The 20,908-nt window shown below is 52.2% G+C and overlaps 24 non-coding genes and 17 pseudogenes across 24 annotated transcripts; all 41 read left to right on the top strand.

The window, feature by feature from the left end:
- The first annotated feature begins 344 nt into the window (after positions 1–344).
- Positions 345–463, top strand: LOC148925597 (5S ribosomal RNA). The gene has a single exon (XR_016132144.1). It is a non-coding gene; the product is annotated as a 5S ribosomal RNA (ribosomal RNA).
- Positions 464–857: 394 nt separating this feature from the next.
- Positions 858–963, top strand: LOC148925598 (5S ribosomal RNA; annotated as a pseudogene).
- A 392-nt stretch (positions 964–1,355) lies between these two features.
- On the top strand, positions 1,356–1,461 carry LOC148925599 (5S ribosomal RNA; annotated as a pseudogene).
- A 392-nt stretch (positions 1,462–1,853) lies between these two features.
- LOC148925600 (5S ribosomal RNA) lies at positions 1,854–1,972 on the top strand. Its single transcript, XR_016131115.1, has one exon. It is a non-coding gene; the product is annotated as a 5S ribosomal RNA (ribosomal RNA).
- Positions 1,973–2,366: 394 nt separating this feature from the next.
- LOC148925601 (5S ribosomal RNA) lies at positions 2,367–2,485 on the top strand. Its single transcript, XR_016130992.1, has one exon. It is a non-coding gene; the product is annotated as a 5S ribosomal RNA (ribosomal RNA).
- Positions 2,486–2,879: 394 nt separating this feature from the next.
- On the top strand, positions 2,880–2,985 carry LOC148925602 (5S ribosomal RNA; annotated as a pseudogene).
- A 392-nt stretch (positions 2,986–3,377) lies between these two features.
- On the top strand, positions 3,378–3,496 carry LOC148925603 (5S ribosomal RNA). Its single transcript, XR_016131116.1, has one exon. It is a non-coding gene; the product is annotated as a 5S ribosomal RNA (ribosomal RNA).
- Positions 3,497–3,890: 394 nt separating this feature from the next.
- On the top strand, positions 3,891–3,996 carry LOC148925604 (5S ribosomal RNA; annotated as a pseudogene).
- Positions 3,997–4,388: 392 nt separating this feature from the next.
- LOC148925605 (5S ribosomal RNA) lies at positions 4,389–4,494 on the top strand (annotated as a pseudogene).
- Positions 4,495–4,886: 392 nt separating this feature from the next.
- On the top strand, positions 4,887–5,005 carry LOC148925606 (5S ribosomal RNA). The gene has a single exon (XR_016131983.1). It is a non-coding gene; the product is annotated as a 5S ribosomal RNA (ribosomal RNA).
- Positions 5,006–5,399: 394 nt separating this feature from the next.
- LOC148925607 (5S ribosomal RNA) lies at positions 5,400–5,518 on the top strand. Its single transcript, XR_016132145.1, has one exon. It is a non-coding gene; the product is annotated as a 5S ribosomal RNA (ribosomal RNA).
- A 394-nt stretch (positions 5,519–5,912) lies between these two features.
- Positions 5,913–6,018, top strand: LOC148925608 (5S ribosomal RNA; annotated as a pseudogene).
- A 392-nt stretch (positions 6,019–6,410) lies between these two features.
- LOC148925609 (5S ribosomal RNA) lies at positions 6,411–6,529 on the top strand. Its single transcript, XR_016131984.1, has one exon. It is a non-coding gene; the product is annotated as a 5S ribosomal RNA (ribosomal RNA).
- A 394-nt stretch (positions 6,530–6,923) lies between these two features.
- On the top strand, positions 6,924–7,042 carry LOC148925610 (5S ribosomal RNA). The gene has a single exon (XR_016132147.1). It is a non-coding gene; the product is annotated as a 5S ribosomal RNA (ribosomal RNA).
- A 394-nt stretch (positions 7,043–7,436) lies between these two features.
- Positions 7,437–7,542, top strand: LOC148925611 (5S ribosomal RNA; annotated as a pseudogene).
- Positions 7,543–7,934: 392 nt separating this feature from the next.
- On the top strand, positions 7,935–8,040 carry LOC148925612 (5S ribosomal RNA; annotated as a pseudogene).
- Positions 8,041–8,432: 392 nt separating this feature from the next.
- LOC148925613 (5S ribosomal RNA) lies at positions 8,433–8,538 on the top strand (annotated as a pseudogene).
- Positions 8,539–8,930: 392 nt separating this feature from the next.
- Positions 8,931–9,049, top strand: LOC148925614 (5S ribosomal RNA). Its single transcript, XR_016132056.1, has one exon. It is a non-coding gene; the product is annotated as a 5S ribosomal RNA (ribosomal RNA).
- Positions 9,050–9,444: 395 nt separating this feature from the next.
- LOC148925615 (5S ribosomal RNA) lies at positions 9,445–9,550 on the top strand (annotated as a pseudogene).
- A 392-nt stretch (positions 9,551–9,942) lies between these two features.
- Positions 9,943–10,061, top strand: LOC148925616 (5S ribosomal RNA). Its single transcript, XR_016131985.1, has one exon. It is a non-coding gene; the product is annotated as a 5S ribosomal RNA (ribosomal RNA).
- A 394-nt stretch (positions 10,062–10,455) lies between these two features.
- On the top strand, positions 10,456–10,574 carry LOC148925617 (5S ribosomal RNA). Its single transcript, XR_016132148.1, has one exon. It is a non-coding gene; the product is annotated as a 5S ribosomal RNA (ribosomal RNA).
- A 394-nt stretch (positions 10,575–10,968) lies between these two features.
- LOC148925618 (5S ribosomal RNA) lies at positions 10,969–11,074 on the top strand (annotated as a pseudogene).
- A 392-nt stretch (positions 11,075–11,466) lies between these two features.
- On the top strand, positions 11,467–11,585 carry LOC148925619 (5S ribosomal RNA). The gene has a single exon (XR_016131924.1). It is a non-coding gene; the product is annotated as a 5S ribosomal RNA (ribosomal RNA).
- Positions 11,586–11,978: 393 nt separating this feature from the next.
- LOC148925620 (5S ribosomal RNA) lies at positions 11,979–12,084 on the top strand (annotated as a pseudogene).
- A 392-nt stretch (positions 12,085–12,476) lies between these two features.
- Positions 12,477–12,595, top strand: LOC148925621 (5S ribosomal RNA). Its single transcript, XR_016131533.1, has one exon. It is a non-coding gene; the product is annotated as a 5S ribosomal RNA (ribosomal RNA).
- Positions 12,596–12,989: 394 nt separating this feature from the next.
- On the top strand, positions 12,990–13,108 carry LOC148925622 (5S ribosomal RNA). The gene has a single exon (XR_016132168.1). It is a non-coding gene; the product is annotated as a 5S ribosomal RNA (ribosomal RNA).
- Positions 13,109–13,502: 394 nt separating this feature from the next.
- Positions 13,503–13,621, top strand: LOC148925623 (5S ribosomal RNA). Its single transcript, XR_016132149.1, has one exon. It is a non-coding gene; the product is annotated as a 5S ribosomal RNA (ribosomal RNA).
- A 394-nt stretch (positions 13,622–14,015) lies between these two features.
- LOC148925624 (5S ribosomal RNA) lies at positions 14,016–14,134 on the top strand. Its single transcript, XR_016132150.1, has one exon. It is a non-coding gene; the product is annotated as a 5S ribosomal RNA (ribosomal RNA).
- A 394-nt stretch (positions 14,135–14,528) lies between these two features.
- On the top strand, positions 14,529–14,634 carry LOC148925625 (5S ribosomal RNA; annotated as a pseudogene).
- A 392-nt stretch (positions 14,635–15,026) lies between these two features.
- On the top strand, positions 15,027–15,145 carry LOC148925626 (5S ribosomal RNA). The gene has a single exon (XR_016131986.1). It is a non-coding gene; the product is annotated as a 5S ribosomal RNA (ribosomal RNA).
- A 394-nt stretch (positions 15,146–15,539) lies between these two features.
- On the top strand, positions 15,540–15,658 carry LOC148925627 (5S ribosomal RNA). The gene has a single exon (XR_016132151.1). It is a non-coding gene; the product is annotated as a 5S ribosomal RNA (ribosomal RNA).
- Positions 15,659–16,052: 394 nt separating this feature from the next.
- On the top strand, positions 16,053–16,171 carry LOC148925628 (5S ribosomal RNA). Its single transcript, XR_016132152.1, has one exon. It is a non-coding gene; the product is annotated as a 5S ribosomal RNA (ribosomal RNA).
- A 394-nt stretch (positions 16,172–16,565) lies between these two features.
- Positions 16,566–16,684, top strand: LOC148925629 (5S ribosomal RNA). Its single transcript, XR_016132153.1, has one exon. It is a non-coding gene; the product is annotated as a 5S ribosomal RNA (ribosomal RNA).
- A 394-nt stretch (positions 16,685–17,078) lies between these two features.
- Positions 17,079–17,184, top strand: LOC148925630 (5S ribosomal RNA; annotated as a pseudogene).
- A 392-nt stretch (positions 17,185–17,576) lies between these two features.
- LOC148925631 (5S ribosomal RNA) lies at positions 17,577–17,695 on the top strand. The gene has a single exon (XR_016131987.1). It is a non-coding gene; the product is annotated as a 5S ribosomal RNA (ribosomal RNA).
- A 394-nt stretch (positions 17,696–18,089) lies between these two features.
- LOC148925632 (5S ribosomal RNA) lies at positions 18,090–18,208 on the top strand. The gene has a single exon (XR_016132154.1). It is a non-coding gene; the product is annotated as a 5S ribosomal RNA (ribosomal RNA).
- Positions 18,209–18,602: 394 nt separating this feature from the next.
- LOC148925633 (5S ribosomal RNA) lies at positions 18,603–18,708 on the top strand (annotated as a pseudogene).
- Positions 18,709–19,100: 392 nt separating this feature from the next.
- LOC148925634 (5S ribosomal RNA) lies at positions 19,101–19,219 on the top strand. The gene has a single exon (XR_016131424.1). It is a non-coding gene; the product is annotated as a 5S ribosomal RNA (ribosomal RNA).
- A 394-nt stretch (positions 19,220–19,613) lies between these two features.
- LOC148925635 (5S ribosomal RNA) lies at positions 19,614–19,719 on the top strand (annotated as a pseudogene).
- A 392-nt stretch (positions 19,720–20,111) lies between these two features.
- Positions 20,112–20,230, top strand: LOC148925636 (5S ribosomal RNA). Its single transcript, XR_016131988.1, has one exon. It is a non-coding gene; the product is annotated as a 5S ribosomal RNA (ribosomal RNA).
- Positions 20,231–20,624: 394 nt separating this feature from the next.
- LOC148925637 (5S ribosomal RNA) lies at positions 20,625–20,730 on the top strand (annotated as a pseudogene).
- The last annotated feature ends 178 nt before the right edge of the window (positions 20,731–20,908 follow it).

The following is a 20,908-nucleotide window of genomic DNA, read 5'->3' on the forward strand; positions in this document are numbered from 1 at the left end:
TGGTCCGACACTCGATTAGCTGTTGTCGAGTACGAGGACAAAAAGTACGACAAACTCCACGAGCCGGTGACGAGCGGGTCCCACAATCTTAAACGTGCCGAAAAACAGTAGCTGCGAACTAAAAGTGTTCGAAATGGCTCGAAACGGCCTCTTTTTGCTTCCCGGAGTAGCCACGGGCTGTACACTTAGCTCAGAACGTGGGGTTCGGCGAGAGCTTCGCGGTGATATGCTGTGGGTCCCGTAACTCCTTCCGGATCAAAAGTTATGCCTGTGTGAAGGGTGGGGGATCAGAACCTGCGCACGGGAGCGTACGCTATGACAGAATAAAGTGCGAGGCTATTGATGGGTGCGATCATACCAGCACTAATGCACCGGATCCCATCAGAACTCCGAAGTTATGCGTGCTTGGGCGAGAGTAGTACTAGGATGGGTGACCCCCTGGGAAGTCCTCGTGTTGCACCCCTTTTTTTGCGAGTGCGTTCATTTTTTTTTTCCATTCATTTGGTCTTGATGTGGTCCGACACTCGATTAGCTGTTGTCGAGTACGAGGACAAAAAGTACGACAATCTCCACGAGCCGGTGACGAGCGGGTCCCACAATCTTAAACGTGCCGAAAAACAGTAGCTGCGAACTAAAAGTGTTCGAAATGGCTCGAAACGGCCTCTTTTTGCTTCCCGGAGTAGCCACGGGCTGTACCCGTAGCTCAGAACGTGGGGCTCGGCGAGAGCTTCGCGGTGATATGTTGTGGGTCCCGTAACTCATTCCCGATCAAAAGTTATACCCGTCTGGAGGGTGGGGGATCAGAACCTGCGCACGGGAGCGTACGCTATGAAAGAATAAAGTGCGGGGCTATTGATGGGTGCGATCATACCAGCACTAATGCACCGGATCCCATCAGAACTCCGAAGTTAAGCGTGCTTGGGCGAGAGTAGTACTAGGATGGGTGACCCCCTGTTGCACCCCTTTTTTTGCGAGTGCGTTCATTTTTTTTCCTTTCAGTTGGTCTTGATGTGGTCCGACACTCGATTAGTGGTTGTCGAGTACGAGGACAAAAAGTACGACAATCTCCACGAGCCGGTGATGAGCGGGTCCCACAATCTTAAACGTGCCGAAAAACTGTAGCTGCGAACTAAAAGTGTTCGAAATGGCTCGAAACGGCCTCTTTTTGCTTCCCGGAGTAGCCACGGGCTGTACCCGTAGCTCAGAACGTGGGGCTCGGCGAGAGCTTCACGGTGATATGTTGTGGGTCCCGTAACTCATTCCCGATCAAAAGTTATACCCGTCTGGAGGGTGGGGGATCAGAACCTGCGCACGGGAGCGTACGCTATGAAAGAATAAAGTGCGGGGCTATTGATGGGTGCGATCATACCAGCACTAATGCACCGGATCCCATCAGAACTCCGAAGTTAAGCGTGCTTGGGCGAGAGTAGTACTAGGATGGGTGACCCCCTGTTGCACCCCTTTTTTTGCGAGTGCGTTCATTTTTTTTCCTTTCAGTTGGTCTTGATGTGGTCCGACACTCGATTAGTGGTTGTCGAGTACGAGGACAAAAAGTACGACAATCTCCACGAGCCGGTGATGAGCGGGTCCCACAATCTTAAACGTGCCGAAAAACTGTAGCTGCAAACTAAAAGTGTTCGAAATGGCTCGAAACGGCCTCTTTTTGCTTCCCAGAGTAGCCACGGGCTGTACCCGTAGCTCAGAACGTGGGGCTCGGCGAGAGCTTCGCGGTGATATGTTGTGGGTCCCGTAACTCCTTCCGGATCAAAAGTTATGCCTGTGTGAAGGGTGGGGGATCAGAACCTGCGCACGGGAGCGTACGCTATGACAGAATAAAGTGCGAGGCTATTGATGGGTGCGATCATACCAGCACTAATGCACCGGATCCCATCAGAACTCCGAAGTTATGCGTGCTTGGGCGAGAGTAGTACTAGGATGGGTGACCCCCTGGGAAGTCCTTGTGTTGCACCCCTTTTTTTGCGAGTGCGTTCATTTTTTTTTTCCGTTCAGTTGGTCTTGATGTGGTCCGACACTCGATTAACTGTTGTCGAGTACGAGGACAAAAAGTACGACAATCTCCACGAGCCGGTGACGAGCGGGTCCCACAATCTTAAACGTGCCGAAAAACAGTGGCTGCGAACTAAAAGTGTTCGAAATGGCTCGAAACGGCCTCTTTTTGCTTCCCGGAGTAGCCACGGGCTGTACCCGTAGCTCAGAACGTGGGGCTCGGCGAGAGCTTCGCGGTGATATGTTGTGGGTCCCGTAACTCGTTCCCGATCAAAAGTTATACCCGTCTGGAGGGTGGGGGATCAGAACCTGCGCACGGGAGCGTACGCTATGAAAGAATAAAGTGCGGGGCTATTGATGGGTGCGATCATACCAGCACTAATGCACCGGATCCCATCAGAACTCCGAAGTTAAGCGTGCTTGGGCGAGAGTAGTACTAGGATGGGTGACCCCCTCGGAAGTCCTTGTGTTGCACCCCTTTTTTTGCGAGTGCGTTCATTTTTTTTTTCCGTTCAGTTGGTCTTGATGTGGTCCGACACTCGATTAGCTGTTGTCGAGTACGAGGACAAAAAGTACGACAATCTCCACGAGCCGGTGACGAGCGGGTCCCACAATCTTAAACGTGCCGAAAAACAGCAGCTGCGAACTAAAAGTGTTCGAAATGGCTCGAAACGGCCTCTTTTTGCTTCCCGGAGTAGCCACGGGTTGTACCCGTAGCTCAGAACGTGGTGCTCGGCGAGAGCTTCGCGGTGATATGTTGTGGGTCCCATAACTCATTCCCGATCAAAAGTTATACCCGTCTAGAGGGTGGGGGATCAGAACCTGCGCACGGGAGCGTACGCTATGAAAGAATAAAGTGCGGGGCTATTGATGGGTGCGATCATACCAGCACTAATGCACCGGATCCTATCAGAACTCCGAAGTTAAGCGTGCTTGGGCGAGAGTAGTACTAGGATGGGTGACCCCCTGTTGCACCCCTTTTTTTGCGAGTGCGTTCATTTTTTTTCCGTTCAGTTGGTCTTGATGTGGTCCGACACTCGATTAGTGGTTGTCGAGTACGAGGACAAAAAGTACGACAATCTCCACGAGCCGGTGATGAGCGGGTCCCACAATCTTAAACGTGCCGAAAAACTGTAGCTGCAAACTAAAAGTGTTCGAAATGGCTCGAAACGGCCTCTTTTTGCTTCCCAGAGTAGCCACGGGCTGTACCCGTAGCTCAGAACGTGGGGCTCGGCGAGAGCTTCGCGGTGATATGTTGTGGGTCCCGTAACTCCTTCCGGATCAAAAGTTATGCCTGTGTGAAGGGTGGGGGATCAGAACCTGCGCACGGGAGCGTACGCTATGACAGAATAAAGTGCGAGGCTATTGATGGGTGCGATCATACCAGCACTAATGCACCGGATCCCATCAGAACTCCGAAGTTATGCGTGCTTGGGCGAGAGTAGTACTAGGATGGGTGACCCCCTGGGAAGTCCTTGTGTTGCACCCCTTTTTTTGCGAGTGCGTTCATTTTTTTTTTCCGTTCAGTTGGTCTTGATGTGGTCCGACACTCGATTAACTGTTGTCGAGTACGAGGACAAAAAGTACGACAATCTCCACGAGCCGGTGACGAGCGGGTCCCACAATCTTAAACGTGCCGAAAAACAGTGGCTGCGAACTAAAAGTGTTCGAAATGGCTCGAAACGGCCTCTTTTTGCTTCCCAGAGTAGCCACGGGCTGTACCCGTAGCTCAGAACGTGGGGCTCGGCGAGAGCTTCGCGGTGATATGTTGTGGGTCCCGTAACTCATTCCCGATCAAAAGTTATACCCGTCTGGAGGGTGGGGGATCAGAACCTGCGCACGGGAGCGTACGCTATGAAAGAATAAAGTGCGGGGCTATTGATGGGTGCGATCATACCAGCACTAATGCACCGGATCCCATCAGAACTCCGAAGCTAAGCGTGCTTGGGCGAGAGTAGTACTAGGATGGGTGACCCCCTGTTGCACCCCTTTTTTTGCGAGTGCGTTCATTTTTTTTCCTTTCAGTTGGTCTTGATGTGGTCCGACACTCGATTAGTGGTTGTCGAGTACGAGGACAAAAAGTACGACAATCTCCACGAGCCGGTGATGAGCGGGTCCCACAATCTTAAACGTGCCGAAAAACTGTAGCTGCGAACTAAAAGTGTTCGAAATGGCTCGAAACGGCCTCTTTTTGCTTCCCGGAGTAGCCACGGGCTGTACCCGTAGCTCAGAACGTGGGGCTCGGCGAGAGCTTCACGGTGATATGTTGTGGGTCCCGTAACTCATTCCCGATCAAAAGTTATACCCGTCTGGAGGGTGGGGGATCAGAACCTGCGCACGGGAGCGTACGCTATGAAAGAATAAAGTGCGGGGCTATTGATGGGTGCGATCATACCAGCACTAATGCACCGGATCCCATCAGAACTCCGAAGTTAAGCGTGCTTGGGCGAGAGTAGTACTAGGATGGGTGACCCCCTGTTGCACCCCTTTTTTTGCGAGTGCGTTCATTTTTTTTCCTTTCAGTTGGTCTTGATGTGGTCCGACACTCGATTAGTGGTTGTCGAGTACGAGGACAAAAAGTACGACAATCTCCACGAGCCGGTGATGAGCGGGTCCCACAATCTTAAACGTGCCGAAAAACTGTAGCTGCGAACTAAAAGTGTTCGAAATGGCTCGAAACGGCCTCTTTTTGCTTCCCGGAGTAGCCACGGGTTGTACCCGTAGCTCAGAACGTGGGGCTCGGCGAGAGCTTCGCGGTGATATGCTGTGGGTCCCGTAACTCCTTCCGGATCAAAAGTTATGCCTGTGTGAAGGGTGGGGGATCAGAACCTGCGCACGGGAGCGTACGATATGAAAGAATAAAGTGCGAGGCTATTGATGGGTGCGATCATACCAGCCCTAATGCACCGGATCCCATCAGAACTCCGAAGCTAAGCGTGCTTGGGCGAGAGTAGTACTAGGATGGGTGACCCCCTGGGAAGTCCTCGTGTTGCACCCCTTTTTTTGCGTGTGCGTTCATTTTTTTTTTCCGTTCAGTTGGTCTTGATGTGGTCCGACACTCGATTAGCTGTTGTCGAGTACGAGGACAAAAAGTACGACAAACTCCACGAGCCGGTGACGAGCGGGTCCCACAATCTTAAACGTGCCGAAAAACAGTAGCTGCGAACTAAAAGTGTTCGAAATGGCTCGAAACGGCCTCTTTTTGCTTCCCGGAGTAGCCACGGGCTGTACACTTAGCTCAGAACGTGGGGTTCGGCGAGAGCTTCGCGGTGATATGCTGTGGGTCCCGTAACTCCTTCCGGATCAAAAGTTATGCCTGTGTGAAGGGTGGGGGATCAGAACCTGCGCACGGGAGCGTACGCTATGACAGAATAAAGTGCGAGGCTATTGATGGGTGCGATCATACCAGCACTAATGCACCGGATCCCATCAGAACTCCGAAGTTATGCGTGCTTGGGCGAGAGTAGTACTAGGATGGGTGACCCCCTGGGAAGTCCTCGTGTTGCACCCCTTTTTTTGCGAGTGCGTTCATTTTTTTTTTCCATTCATTTGGTCTTGATGTGGTCCGACACTCGATTAGCTGTTGTCGAGTACGAGGACAAAAAGTACGACAATCTCCACGAGCCGGTGACGAGCGGGTCCCACAATCTTAAACGTGCCGAAAAACAGTAGCTGCGAACTAAAAGTGTTCGAAATGGCTCGAAACGGCCTCTTTTTGCTTCCCGGAGTAGCCACGGGCTGTACCCGTAGCTCAGAACGTGGGGCTCGGCGAGAGCTTCGCGGTGATATGTTGTGGGTCCCGTAACTCATTCCCGATCAAAAGTTATACCCGTCTGGAGGGTGGGGGATCAGAACCTGCGCACGGGAGCGTACGCTATGAAAGAATAAAGTGCGGGGCTATTGATGGGTGCGATCATACCAGCACTAATGCACCGGATCCCATCAGAACTCCGAAGTTAAGCGTGCTTGGGCGAGAGTAGTACTAGGATGGGTGACCCCCTGTTGCACCCCTTTTTTTGCGAGTGCGTTCATTTTTTTTCCGTTCAGTTGGTCTTGATGTGGTCCGACACTCGATTAGTGGTTGTCGAGTACGAGGACAAAAAGTACGACAATCTCCACGAGCCGGTGATGAGCGGGTCCCACAATCTTAAACGTGCCAAAAAACTGTAGCTGCGAACTAAAAGTGTTCGAAATGGCTCGAAACGGCCTCTTTTTGCTTCCCGGAGTAGCCACGGGCTGTACCCGTAGCTCAGAACGTGGGGCTCGGCGAGAGCTTCGCGGTGATATGCTGTGGGTCCCGTAACTCCTTCCGGATCAAAAGTTATGCCTGTGTGAAGGGTGGGGGATCAGAACCTGCGCACGGGAGCGTACGATATGAAAGAATAAAGTGCGAGGCTATTGATGGGTGCGATCATACCAGCCCTAATGCACCGGATCCCATCAGAACTCCGAAGCTAAGCGTGCTTGGGCGAGAGTAGTACTAGGATGGGTGACCCCCTGGGAAGTCCTCGTGTTGCACCCCTTTTTTTGCGTGTGCGTTCATTTTTTTTTTCCGTTCAGTTGGTCTTGATGTGGTCCGACACTCGATTAGCTGTTGTCGAGTACGAGGACAAAAAGTACGACAAACTCCACGAGCCGGTGACGAGCGGGTCCCACAATCTTAAACGTGCCGAAAAACAGTAGCTGCGAACTAAAAGTGTTCGAAATGGCTCGAAACGGCCTCTTTTTGCTTCCCGGAGTAGCCACGGGCTGTACACTTAGCTCAGAACGTGGGGTTCGGCGAGAGCTTCGCGGTGATATGCTGTGGGTCCCGTAACTCCTTCCGGATCAAAAGTTATGCCTGTGTGAAGGGTGGGGGATCAGAACCTGCGCACGGGAGCGTACGCTATGACAGAATAAAGTGCGAGGCTATTGATGGGTGCGATCATACCAGCACTAATGCACCGGATCCCATCAGAACTCCGAAGTTATGCGTGCTTGGGCGAGAGTAGTACTAGGATGGGTGACCCCCTGGGAAGTCCTCGTGTTGCACCCCTTTTTTTGCGAGTGCGTTCATTTTTTTTTTCCATTCATTTGGTCTTGATGTGGTCCGACACTCGATTAGCTGTTGTCGAGTACGAGGACAAAAAGTACGACAATCTCCACGAGCCGGTGACGAGCGGGTCCCACAATCTTAAACGTGCCGAAAAACAGTAGCTGCGAACTAAAAGTGTTCGAAATGGCTCGAAACGGCCTCTTTTTGCTTCCCGGAGTAGCCACGGGCTGTACCCGTAGCTCAGAACGTGGGGCTCGGCGAGAGCTTCGCGGTGATATGTTGTGGGACCCGTAACTCATTCCCGATCAAAAGTTATACCCGTCTGGAGGGTGGGGGATCAGAACCTGCGCACGGGAGCGTACGCTATGAAAGAATAAAGTGCGGGGCTATTGATGGGTGCGATCATACCAGCACTAATGCACCGGATCCCATCAGAACTCCGAAGTTAAGCGTGCTTGGGCGAGAGTAGTACTAGGATGGGTGACCCCCTGTTGCACCCCTTTTTTTGCGAGTGCGTTCATTTTTTTTCCGTTCAGTTGGTCTTGATGTGGTCCGACACTCGATTAGTGGTTGTCGAGTACGAGGACAAAAAGTACGACAATCTCCACGAGCCGGTGATGAGCGGGTCCCACAATCTTAAACGTGCCGAAAAACTGTAGCTGCGAACTAAAAGTGTTCGAAATGGCTCGAAACGGCCTCTTTTTGCTTCCCGGAGTAGCCACGGGCTGTACCCGTAGCTCAGAACGTGGGGCTCGGCGAGAGCTTCGCGGTGATATGCTGTGGGTCCCGTAACTCCTTCCGGATCAAAAGTTATGCCTGTGTGAAGGGTGGGGGATCAGAACCTGCGCACGGGAGCGTACGATATGAAAGAATAAAGTGCGAGGCTATTGATGGGTGCGATCATACCAGCCCTAATGCACCGGATCCCATCAGAACTCCGAAGCTAAGCGTGCTTGGGCGAGAGTAGTACTAGGATGGGTGACCCCCTGTTGCACCCCTTTTTTTGCGAGTGCGTTCATTTTTTTTCCGTTCAGTTGGTCTTGATGTGGTCCGACACTCGATTAGTGGTTGTCGAGTACGAGGACAAAAAGTACGACAATCTCCACGAGCCGGTGACGAGCGGGTCCCACAATCTTAAACGTGCCGAAAAACAGTGGCTGCGAACTAAAAGTGTTCGAAATGGCTCGAAACGGCCTCTTTTTGCTTCCCGGAGTAGCCACGGGCTGTACCCGTAGCTCAGAACGTGGGGCTCGGCGAGAGCTTCGCGGTGATATGTTGTGGGTCCCGTAACTCATTCCCGATCAAAAGTTATACCCGTCTGGAGGGTGGGGGATCAGAACCTGCGCACGGGAGCGTACGCTATGAAAGAATAAAGTGCGGGGCTATTGATGGGTGCGATCATACCAGCACTAATGCACCGGATCCCATCAGAACTCCGAAGTTAAGCGTGCTTGGGCGAGAGTAGTACTAGGATGGGTGACCCCCTGTTGCACCGCTTTTTTTGCGAGTGCGTTCATTTTTTTTCCGTTCAGTTGGTCTTGATGTGGTCCGACACTCGATTAGTGGTTGTCGAGTACGAGGACAAAAAGTACGACAATCTCCACGAGCCGGTGATGAGCGGGTCCCACAATCTTAAACGTGCCGAAAAACTGTAGCTGCGAACTAAAAGTGTTCGAAATGGCTCGAAACGGCCTCTTTTTGCTTCCCGGAGTAGCCACGGGCTGTACCCGTAGCTCAGAACGTGGGGCTCGGCGAGAGCTTCGCGGTGATATGCTGTGGGTCCCGTAACTCCTTCCGGATCAAAAGTTATGCCTGTGTGAAGGGTGGGGGATCAGAACCTGCGCACGGGAGCGTACGGTATGAAAGAATAAAGTGCGAGGCTATTGATGGGTGCGATCATACCAGCCCTAATGCACCGGATCCCATCAGAACTCCGAAGCTAAGCGTGCTTGGGCGAGAGTAGTACTAGGATGGGTGACCCCTTGGGAAGTCCTCGTGTTGCACCCCTTTTTTTGCGTGTGCGTTCATTTTTTTTTTCCGTTCAGTTGGTCTTGATGTGGTCCGACACTCGATTAGCTGTTGTCGAGTACGAGGACAAAAAGTACGACAAACTCCACGAGCCGGTGACGAGCGGGTCCCACAATCTTAAACGTGCCGAAAAACAGTAGCTGCGAACTAAAAGTGTTCGAAATGGCTCGAAACGGCCTCTTTTTGCTTCCCGGAGTAGCCACGGGCTGTACCCGTAGCTCAGAACGTGGGGCTCGGCGAGAGCTTCGCGGTGATATGTTGTGGGTCCCGTAACTCATTCCCGATCAAAAGTTATACCCGTCTGGAGGTTGGGGGATCAGAACCTGCGCACGGGAGCGTACGCTATGAAAGAATAAAGTGCGGGGGCTATTGATGGGTGCGATCATACCAGCACTAATGCACCGGATCCCATCAGAACTCCGAAGTTAAGCGTGCTTGGGCGAGAGTAGTACTAGGATGGGTGACCCCCTGTTGCACCCCTTTTTTTGCGAGTGCGTTCATTTTTTTTCCGTTCAGTTGGTCTTGATGTGGTCCGACACTCGATTAGTGGTTGTCGAGTACGAGGACAAAAAGTACGACAATCTTCACGAGCCGGTGATGAGCGGGTCCCACAATCTTAAACGTGCCGAAAAACTGTAGCTGCGAACTAAAAGTGTTCGAAATGGCTCGAAACGGCCTCTTTTTGCTTCCCGGAGTAGCCACGGGCTGTACCCGTAGCTCAGAACGTGGGGCTCGGCGAGAGCTTCGCGGTGATATGCTGTGGGTCCCGTAACTCCTTCCGGATCAAAAGTTATGCCTGTGTGAAGGGTGGGGGATCAGAACCTGCGCACGGGAGCGTACGATATGAAAGAATAAAGTGCGAGGCTATTGATGGGTGCGATCATACCAGCCCTAATGCACCGGATCCCATCAGAACTCCGAAGCTAAGCGTGCTTGGGCGAGAGTAGTACTAGGATGGGTGACCCCCTGGGAAGTCCTCGTGTTGCACCCCTTTTTTTGCGTGTGCGTTCATTTTTTTTTTCCGTTCAGTTGGTCTTGATGTGGTCCGACACTCGATTAGCTGTTGTCGAGTACGAGGACAAAAAGTACGACAAACTCCACGAGCCGGTGACGAGCGGGTCCCACAATCTTAAACGTGCCGAAAAACAGTAGCTGCGAACTAAAAGTGTTCGAAATGGCTCGAAACGGCCTCTTTTTGCTTCCCGGAGTAGCCACGGGCTGTACACTTAGCTCAGAACGTGGGGTTCGGCGAGAGCTTCGCGGTGATATGCTGTGGGTCCCGTAACTCCTTCCGGATCAAAAGTTATGCCTGTGTGAAGGGTGGGGGATCAGAACCTGCGCACGGGAGCGTACGCTATGACAGAATAAAGTGCGAGGCTATTGATGGGTGCGATCATACCAGCACTAATGCACCGGATCCCATCAGAACTCCGAAGTTATGCGTGCTTGGGCGAGAGTAGTACTAGGATGGGTGACCCCCTGGGAAGTCCTCGTGTTGCACCCCTTTTTTTGCGAGTGCGTTCATTTTTTTTTTCCATTCATTTGGTCTTGATGTGGTCCGACACTCGATTAGCTGTTGTCGAGTACGAGGACAAAAAGTACGACAATCTCCACGAGCCGGTGACGAGCGGGTCCCACAATCTTAAACGTGCCGAAAAACAGTAGCTGCGAACTAAAAGTGTTCGAAATGGCTCGAAACGGCCTCTTTTTGCTTCCCGGAGTAGCCACGGGCTGTACCCGTTGCTCAGAACGTTGGGCTCGGCGAGAGCTTCGCGGTGATATGTTGTGGGTCCCGTAACTCATTCCCGATCAAAAGTTATACCCGTCTGGAGGGTGGGGGATCAGAACCTGCGCACGGGAGCGTACGCTATGAAAGAATAAAGTGCGGGGCTATTGATGGGTGCGATCATACCAGCACTAATGCACCGGATCCCATCAGAACTCCGAAGTTAAGCGTGCTTGGGCGAGAGTAGTACTAGGATGGGTGACCCCCTGTTGCACCCCTTTTTTTGCGAGTGCGTTAATTTTTTTTCCGTTCAGTTGGTCTTGATGTGGTCCGACACTCGATTAGTGGTTGTCGAGTACGAGGACAAAAAGTACGACAATCTCCACGAGCCGGTGATGAGCGGGTCCCACAATCTTAAACGTGCCGAAAAACTGTAGCTGCGAACTAAAAGTGTTCGAAATGGCTCGAAACGGCCTCTTTTTGCTTCCCGGAGTAGCCACGGGCTGTACCCGTAGCTCAGAACGTGGGGCTCGGCGAGAGCTTCGCGGTGATATGCTGTGGGTCCCGTAACTCCTTCCGAATCAAAAGTTATGCCTGTGTGAAGGGTGGGGGATCAGAACCTGCGCACGGGAGATTACGATATGAAAGAATAAAGTGCGAGGCTATTGATGGGTGCGATCATACCAGCCCTAATGCACCGGATCCCATCAGAACTCCGAAGTTAAGCGTGCTTGGGCGAGAGTAGTACTAGGATGGGTGACCCCCTGGGAAGTCCTCGTGTTGCACCCCTTTTTTTGCGAGTGCGTTCATTTTTTTTTCCGTTCAGTTGGTCTTGATGTGGTCCGACACTCGATTAGCTGTTGTCGAGTACGAGGACAAAAAGTACGACAAACTCCACGAGCCGGTGACGAGCGGGTCCCACAATCTTAAACGTGCCGAAAAACAGTAGCTGCGAACTAAAAGTGTTCGAAATGGCTCGAAACGGCCTCTTTTTGCTTCCCGGAGTAGCCACGGGCTGTACACTTAGCTCAGAACGTGGGGCTCGGCGAGAGCTTCGCGGTGATATGCTGTGGGTCCCGTAACTCCTTCCGGATCAAAAGTTATGCCTGTGTGAAGGGTGGGGGATCAGAACCTGCGCACGGGAGCGTACGCTATGAAAGAATAAAGTGCGGGGCTATTGATGGGTGCGATCATACCAGCACTAATGCACAGGATCCCATCAGAACTCCGAAGTTAAGCGTGCTTGGGCGAGAGTAGTACTAGGATGGGTGACCCCCTGTTGCACCCCTTTTTTTGCGAGTGCGTTCATTTTTTTTCCGTTCAGTTGGTCTTGATGTGGTCCGACACTCGATTAGTGGTTGTCGAGTACGAGGACAAAAAGTACGACAATCTCCACGAGCCGGTGATGAGCGGGTCCCACAATCTTAAACGTGCCGAAAAACTGTAGCTGCGAACTAAAAGTGTTCGAAATGGCTCGAAACGGCCTCTTTTTGCTTCCTGGAGTAGCCACGGGCTGTACCTGTAGCTCAGAACGTGGGGCTCGGCGAGAGCTTCGCGGTGATATGTTGTGGGTCCCGTAACTCCTTCCGGATCAAAAGTTATGCCTGTGTGAAGGGTGGGGGATCAGAACCTGCGCACGGGAGCGTACGATATGAAAGAATAAAGTGTGAGGCTATTGATGGGTGCGATCATACCAGCCCTAATGCACCGGATCCCATCAGAACTCCGAAGTTATGCGTGCTTGGGCGAGAGTAGTACTAGGATGGGTGACCCCCTGGGAAGTCCTCGTGTTGCACCTCTTTTTTTGCGAGTGCGTTCATTTTTTTTTTCCGTTCAGTTGGTCTTGATGTGGTCCGACACTCGATTAGCTGTTGTCGAGTACGAGGACAAAAAGTACGACAAACTCCACGAGCCGGTGACGAGCGGGTCCCACAATCTTAAATGTGCTGAAAAACAGTAGCTGCGAACTAAAAGTGTTCGAAATGGCTCGAAACGGCCTCTTTTTGCTTCCCGGAGTAGCCACGGGCTGTACACTTAGCTCAGAACGTGGGGCTCGGCGAGAGCTTCGCGGTGATATGCTGTGGGTCCCGTAACTCCTTCCGGATCAAAAGTTATGCCTGTGTGAAGGGTGGGGGATCAGAACCTGCGCACGGGAGCGTACGCTATGACAGAATAAAGTGCGAGGCTATTGATGGGTGCGATCATACCAGCACTAATGCACCGGATCCCATCAGAACTCCGAAGTTAAGCGTGCTTGGGCGAGAGTAGTACTAGGATGGGTGACCCCCTGGGAAGTCCTCGTGTTGCACCCCTTTTTTTGCGAGTGCGTTCATTTTTTTTTTCCGTTTAGTTGGTCTTGATGTGGTCCGACACTCGATTAGCTGTTGTCGAGTACGAGGACAAAAAGTACGACAAACTCCACGAGCCGGTGACGAGCGGGTCCCACATTCTTAAACGTGCCGAAAAACAGTAGCTGCAAACTAAAAGTGTTTGAAATGGCTCGAAACGGCCTCTTTTTGCTTCCCGGAGTAGCCACGGGCTGTACACTTAGCTCAGAACGTGGGGCTCGGCGAGAGCTTCGGGGAGATATGCTGTGGGTCCCGTAACTCCTTCCGGATCAAAAGTTATGCCTGTGTGAAGGGTGGGGGATCAGAACCTGCGCACGGGAGCGTACGCTATGTCAGAATAAAGTGCGAGGCTATTGATGGGTGCGATCATACCAGCACTAATGCACCGGATCCCATCAGAACTCCGAAGTTATGCGTGCTTGGGCGAGAGTAGTACTAGGATGGGTGACCCCCTGGGAAGTCCTCGTGTTGCACCCCTTTTTTTGCGAGTGCGTTTATTTTTTTTTTCCGTTCAGTTGGTCTTGATGTGGTCCGACACTCGATTAGCTGTTGTCGAGTACGAGGACAAAAAGTACGACAAACTCCACGAGCCGGTGACGAGCGGGTCCCACAATCTTAAACGTGCCGAAAAACAGTAGCTGCGAACTAAAAGTGTTCGAAATGGCTCGAAACGGCCTCTTTTTGCTTCCCGGAGTAGCCACGGGCTGTGCACTTAGCTCAGAACGTGGGGCTCGGCGAGAGCTTCGCGGTGATATGCTGTGGGTCCCGTAACTCCTTCTGGATCAAAAGTTATGCCTGTGTGAAGGGTGGGGGATCAGAACCTGCGCACGGGAGCGTACGCTATGTCAGAATAAAGTGCGAGGCTATTGATGGGTGCGATCATACCAGCACTAATGCACCGGATCCCATCAGAACTCCGAAGTTATGCGTGCTTGGGCGAGAGTAGTACTAGGATGGGTGACCCCCTGGGAAGTCCTCGTGTTGCACCCCTTTTTTTGCGAGTGCGTTCATTTTTTTTTTCCATTCATTTGGTCTTGATGTGGTCCGACACTCGATTAGCTGTTGTCGAGTACGAGGACAAAAAGTACGACAATCTCCACGAGCCGGTGACGAGCGGGTCCCACAATCTTAAACGTGCCGAAAAACAGTAGCTGCGAACTAAAAGTGTTCGAAATGGCTCGAAACGGCCTCTTTTTGCTTCCCGGAGTAGCCACGGGCTGTACCCGTAGCTCAGAACGTGGGGCTCGGCGAGAGCTTCGCGGTGATATGTTGTGGGTCCCGTAACTCATTCCCGATCAAAAGTTATACCCGTCTGGAGGGTGGGGGATCAGAACCTGCGCACGGGAGCGTACGCTATGAAAGAATAAAGTGCGGGGCTATTGATGGGTGCGATCATACCAGCACTAATGCACCGGATCCCATCAGAACTCCGAAGTTAAGCGTGCTTGGGCGAGAGTAGTACTAGGATGGGTGACCCCCTGTTGCACCCCTTTTTTTGCGAGTGCGTTCATTTTTTTTCCGTTCAGTTGGTCTTGATGTGGTCCGACACTCGATTAGTGGTTGTCGAGTACGAGGACAAAAAGTACGACAATCTCCACGAGCCGGTGATGAGCGGGTCCCACAATCTTAAACGTGCCGAAAAACTGTAGCTGCGAACTAAAAGTGTTCGAAATGGCTCGAAACGGCCTCTTTTTGCTTCCCGGAGTAGCCACGGGCTGTACCCGTAGCTCAGAACGTGGGGCTCGGCGAGAGCTTCGCGGTGATATGCTGTGGGTCCCGTAACTCCTTCCGGATCAAAAGTTATGCCTGTGTGAAGGGTGGGGGATCAGAACCTGCGCACGGGAGCGTACGATATGAAAGAATAAAGTGCGAGGCTATTGATGGGTGCGATCATACCAGCCCTAATGCACCGGATCCCATCAGAACTCCGAAGCTAAGCGTGCTTGGGCGAGAGTAGTACTAGGATGGGTGACCCCCTGGGAAGTCCTCGTGTTGCACCCCTTCTTTTGCGTGTGCGTTCATTTTTTTTTTCCGTTCAGTTGGTCTTGATGTGGTCCGACACTCGATTAGCTGTTGTCGAGTACGAGGACAAAAAGTACGACAAACTCCACGAGCCGGTGACGAGCGGGTCCCACAATCTTAAACGTGCCGAAAAACAGTAGCTGCGAACTAAAAGTGTTCGAAATGGCTCGAAACGGCCTCTTTTTGCTTCCCGGAGTAGCCACGGGCTGTACACTTAGCTCAGAACGTGGGGTTCGGCGAGAGCTTCGCGGTGATATGCTGTGGGTCCCGTAACTCCTTCCGGATCAAAAGTTATGCCTGTGTGAAGGGTGGGGGATCAGAACCTGCGCACGGGAGCGTACGCTATGACAGAATAAAGTGCGAGGCTATTGATGGGTGCGATCATACCAGCACTAATGCACCGGATCCCATCAGAACTCCGAAGTTATGCGTGCTTGGGCGAGAGTAGTACTAGGATGGGTGACCCCCTGGGAAGTCCTCGTGTTGCACCCCTTTTTTTGCGAGTGCGTTCATTTTTTTTTTCCATTCATTTGGTCTTGATGTGGTCCGACACTCGATTAGCTGTTGTCGAGTACGAGGACAAAAAGTACGACAATCTCCACGAGCCGGTGACGAGCGGGTCCCACAATCTTAAACGTGCCGAAAAACAGTAGCTGCGAACTAAAAGTGTTTGAAATGGCTCGAAACGGCCTCTTTTTGCTTCCCGGAGTAGCCACGGGCTGTACACTTAGCTCAGAACGTGGGGCTCGGCGAGAGCTTCGGGGAGATATGCTGTGGGTCCCGTAACTCCTTCCGGATCAAAAGTTATGCCTGTGTGAAGGGTGGGGGATCAGAACCTGCGCACGGGAGCGTACGCTATGTCAGAATAAAGTGCGAGGCTATTGATGGGTGCGATCATACCAGCACTAATGCACCGGATCCCATCAGAACTCCGAAGTTATGCGTGCTTGGGCGAGAGTAGTACTAGGATGGGTGACCCCCTGGGAAGTCCTCGTGTTGCACCCCTTTTTTTGCGAGTGCGTTTATTTTTTTTTTCCGTTCAGTTGGTCTTGATGTGGTCCGACACTCGATTAGCTGTTGTCGAGTACGAGGACAAAAAGTACGACAAACTCCACGAGCCGGTGACGAGCGGGTCCCACAATCTTAAACGTGCCGAAAAACAGTAGCTGCGAACTAAAAGTGTTCGAAATGGCTCGAAACGGCCTCTTTTTGCTTCCCGGAGTAGCCACGGGCTGTGCACTTAGCTCAGAACGTGGGGCTCGGCGAGAGCTTCGCGGTGATATGCTGTGGGTCCCGTAACTCCTTCTGGATCAAAAGTTATGCCTGTGTGAAGGGTGGGGGATCAGAACCTGCGCACGGGAGCGTACGCTATGTCAGAATAAAGTGCGAGGCTATTGATGGGTGCGATCATACCAGCACTAATGCACCGGATCCCATCAGAACTCCGAAGTTATGCGTGCTTGGGCGAGAGTAGTACTAGGATGGGTGACCCCCTGGGAAGTCCTCGTGTTGCACCCCTTTTTTTGCGAGTGCGTTCATTTTTTTTTTCCATTCATTTGGTCTTGATGTGGTCCGACACTCGATTAGCTGTTGTCGAGTACGAGGACAAAAAGTACGACAATCTCCACGAGCCGGTGACGAGCGGGTCCCACAATCTTAAACGTGCCGAAAAACAGTAGCTGCGAACTAAAAGTGTTCGAAATGGCTCGAAACGGCCTCTTTTTGCTTCCCGGAGTAGCCACGGGCTGTACCCGTAGCTCAGAACGTGGGGCTCGGCGAGAGCTTCGCGGTGATATGTTGTGGGTCCCGTAACTCATTCCCGATCAAAAGTTATACCCGTCTGGAGGGTGGGGGATCAGAACCTGCGCACGGGAGCGTACGCTATGAAAGAATAAAGTGCGGGGCTATTGATGGGTGCGATCATACCAGCACTAATGCACCGGATCCCATCAGAACTCCGAAGTTAAGCGTGCTTGGGCGAGAGTAGTACTAGGATGGGTGACCCCCTGTTGCACCCCTTTTTTTGCGAGTGCGTTCATTTTTTTTCCGTTCAGTTGGTCTTGATGTGGTCCGACACTCGATTAGTGGTTGTCGAGTACGAGGACAAAAAGTACGACAATCTCCACGAGCCGGTGATGAGCGGGTCCCACAATCTTAAACGTGCCGAAAAACTGTAGCTGCGAACTAAAAGTGTTCGAAATGGCTCGAAACGGCCTCTTTTTGCTTCCCGGAGTAGCCACGGGCTGTACCCGTAGCTCAGAACGTGGGGCTCGGCGAGAGCTTCGCGGTGATATGCTGTGGGTCCCGTAACTCCTTCCGGATCAAAAGTTATGCCTGTGTGAAGGGTGGGGGATCAGAACCTGCGCACGGGAGCGTACGATATGAAAGAATAAAGTGCGAGGCTATTGATGGGTGCGATCATACCAGCCCTAATGCACCGGATCCCATCAGAACTCCGAAGCTAAGCGTGCTTGGGCGAGAGTAGTACTAGGATGGGTGACCCCCTGGGAAGTCCTCGTGTTGCACCCCTTCTTTTGCGTGTGCGTTCATTTTTTTTTTCCGTTCAGTTGGTCTTGATGTGGTCCGACACTCGATTAGCTGTTGTCGAGTACGAGGACAAAAAGTACGACAAACTCCACGAGCCGGTGACGAGCGGGTCCCACAATCTTAAACGTGCCGAAAAACAGTAGCTGCGAACTAAAAGTGTTCGAAATGGCTCGAAACGGCCTCTTTTTGCTTCCCGGAGTAGCCACGGGCTGTACACTTAGCTCAGAACGTGGGGTTCGGCGAGAGCTTCGCGGTGATATGCTGTGGGTCCCGTAACTCCTTCCGGATCAAAAGTTATGCCTGTGTGAAGGGTGGGGGATCAGAACCTGCGCACGGGAGCGTACGCTATGACAGAATAAAGTGCGAGGCTATTGATGGGTGCGATCATACCAGCACTAATGCACCGGATCCCATCAGAACTCCGAAGTTATGCGTGCTTGGGCGAGAGTAGTACTAGGATGGGTGACCCCCTGGGAAGTCCTCGTGTTGCACCCCTTTTTTTGCGAGTGCGTTCATTTTTTTTTTCCATTCATTTGGTCTTGATGTGGTCCGACACTCGATTAGCTGTTGTCGAGTACGAGGACAAAAAGTACGACAATCTCCACGAGCCGGTGACGAGCGGGTCCCACAATCTTAAACGTGCCGAAAAACAGTAGCTGCGAACTAAAAGTGTTCGAAATGGCTCGAAACGGCCTCTTTTTGCTTCCCGGAGTAGCCACGGGCTGTACCCGTAGCTCAGAACGTGGGGCTCGGCGAGAGCTTCGCGGTGATATGTTGTGGGTCCCGTAACTCATTCCCGATCAAAAGTTATACCCGTCTGGAGGGTGGGAGATCAGAACCTGCGCACGGGAGCGTACGCTATGAAAGAATAAAGTGCGGGGCTATTGATGGGTGCGATCATACCAGCACTAATGCACCGGATCCCATCAGAACTCCGAAGTTAAGCGTGCTTGGGCGAGAGTAGTACTAGGATGGGTGACCCCCTGTTGCACCCCTTTTTTTGCGAGTGCGTTCATTTTTTTTCCGTTCAGTTGGTCTTGATGTGATCCGACACTCGATTAGTGGTTGTCGAGTACGAGGACAAAAAGTACGACAATCTCCACGAGCCGGTGATGAGCGGGTCCCACAATCTTAAACGTGCCGAAAAATTGTAGCTGCGAACTAAAAGTGTTCGAAATGGCTCGAAACGGCCTCTTTTTGCTTCCCGGAGTAGCCACGGGCTGTACCCGTAGCTCAGAACGTGGGGCTCGGCGAGAGCTTCGCGGTGATATGCTGTGGGTCCCGTAACTCCTTCCGGATCAAAAGTTATGCCTGTGTGAAGGGTGGGGGATCAGAACCTGCGCACGGGAGCGTACGATATGAAAGAATAAAGTGCGAGGCTATTGATGGGTGCGATCATACCCACCCTAATGCACCGGATCCCATCAGAACTCCGAAGCTAAGCGTGCTTGGGCGAGAGTAGTACTAGGATGGGTGACCCCCTGGGAAGTCCTCGTGTTGCACCCCTTTTTTTGCGTGTGCGTTCATTTTTTTTTTCCGTTCAGTTGGTCTTGATGTGGTCCGACACTCGATTAGCTGTTGTCGAGTACGAGGACAAAAAGTACGACAAACTCCACGAGCCGGTGACGAGCGGGTCCCACAATCTTAAACGTGCCGAAAAACAGTAGCTGCGAACTAAAAGTGTTCGAAATGGCTCGAAACGGCCTCTTTTTGCTTCCCGGAGTAGCCACGGGCTGTACCCGTAGCTCAGAACGTGGGGCTCGGCGAGAGCTTCGCGGTGATATGTTGTGGGTCCCGTAACTCATTCCCGATCAAAAGTTATACCCGTCTGGAGGGTGGGGGATCAGAACCTGCGCACGGGAGCGTACGCTATGAAAGAATAAAGTGCGGGGCTATTGATGGGTGCGATCATACCAGCACTAATGCACCGGATCCCATCAGAACTCCGAAGTTAAGCGTGCTTGGGCGAGAGTAGTACTAGGATGGGTGACCCCCTGTTGCACCCCTTTTTTTGCGAGTGCGTTCATTTTTTTTCCGTTCAGTTGGTCTTGATGTGGTCCGACACTCGATTAGTGGTTGTCGAGTACGAGGACAAAAAGTACGACAATCTCCACGAGCCGGTGATGAGCGGGTCCCACAATCTTAAACGTGCCGAAAAATTGTAGCTGCGAACTAAAAGTGTTCGAAATGGCTCGAAACGGCCTCTTTTTGCTTCCCGGAGTAGCCACGGGCTGTACCCGTAGCTCAGAACGTGGGGCTCGGCGAGAGCTTCGCGGTGATATGCTGTGGGTCCCGTAACTCCTTCCGGATCAAAAGTTATGCCTGTGTGAAGGGTGGGGGATCAGAACCTGCGCACGGGAGCGTACGATATGAAAGAATAAAGTGCGAGGCTATTGATGGGTGCGATCATACCAGCCCTAATGCACCGGATCCCATCAGAACTCCGAAGCTAAGCGTGCTTGGGCGAGAGTAGTACTAGGATGGGTGACCCCCTGGGAAGTCCTCGTGTTGCACCCCTTTTTTTGCGTGTGCGTTCATTTTTTTTTTCTGTTCAGTTGGTCTTGATGTGGTCCGACACTCGATTAGCTGTTGTCGAGTACGAGGACAAAAAGTACGACAAACTCCACGAGCCGGTGACGAGCGGGTCCCACAATCTTAAACGTGCCGAAAAACAGTAGCTGCGAACTAAAAGTGTTCGAAATGGCTCGAAACGGCCTCTTTTTGCTTCCCGGAGTAGCCACGGGCTGTACCCGTAGCTCAGAACGTGGGGCTCGGCGAGAGCTTCGCGGTGATATGTTGTGGGTCCCGTAACTCATTCCCGATCAAAAGTTATACCCGTCTGGAGGGTGGGGGATCAGAACCTGCGCACGGGAGCGTACGCTATGAAAGAATAAAGTGCGGGGCTATTGATGGGTGCGATCATACCAGCACTAATGCACCGGATCCCATCAGAACTCCGAAGTTAAGCGTGCTTGGGCGAGAGTAGTACTAGGATGGGTGACCCCCTGTTGCACCCCTTTTTTTGCGAGTGCGTTCATTTTTTTTCCGTTCAGTTGGTCTTGATGTGGTCCGACACTCGATTAGTGGTTGTCGAGTACGAGGACAAAAAGTACGACAATCTCCACGAGCCGGTGATGAGCGGGTCCCACAATCTTAAACGTGCCGAAAAATTGTAGCTGCGAACTAAAAGTGTTC

This window comes from Salvia hispanica, chromosome 5, assembly GCF_029641045.1.
Source record: "Salvia hispanica isolate PSC_SH4W2 chromosome 5, Shi_PSC_v1, whole genome shotgun sequence".
NCBI lineage: Eukaryota > Viridiplantae > Streptophyta > Magnoliopsida > Lamiales > Lamiaceae > Salvia > Salvia hispanica.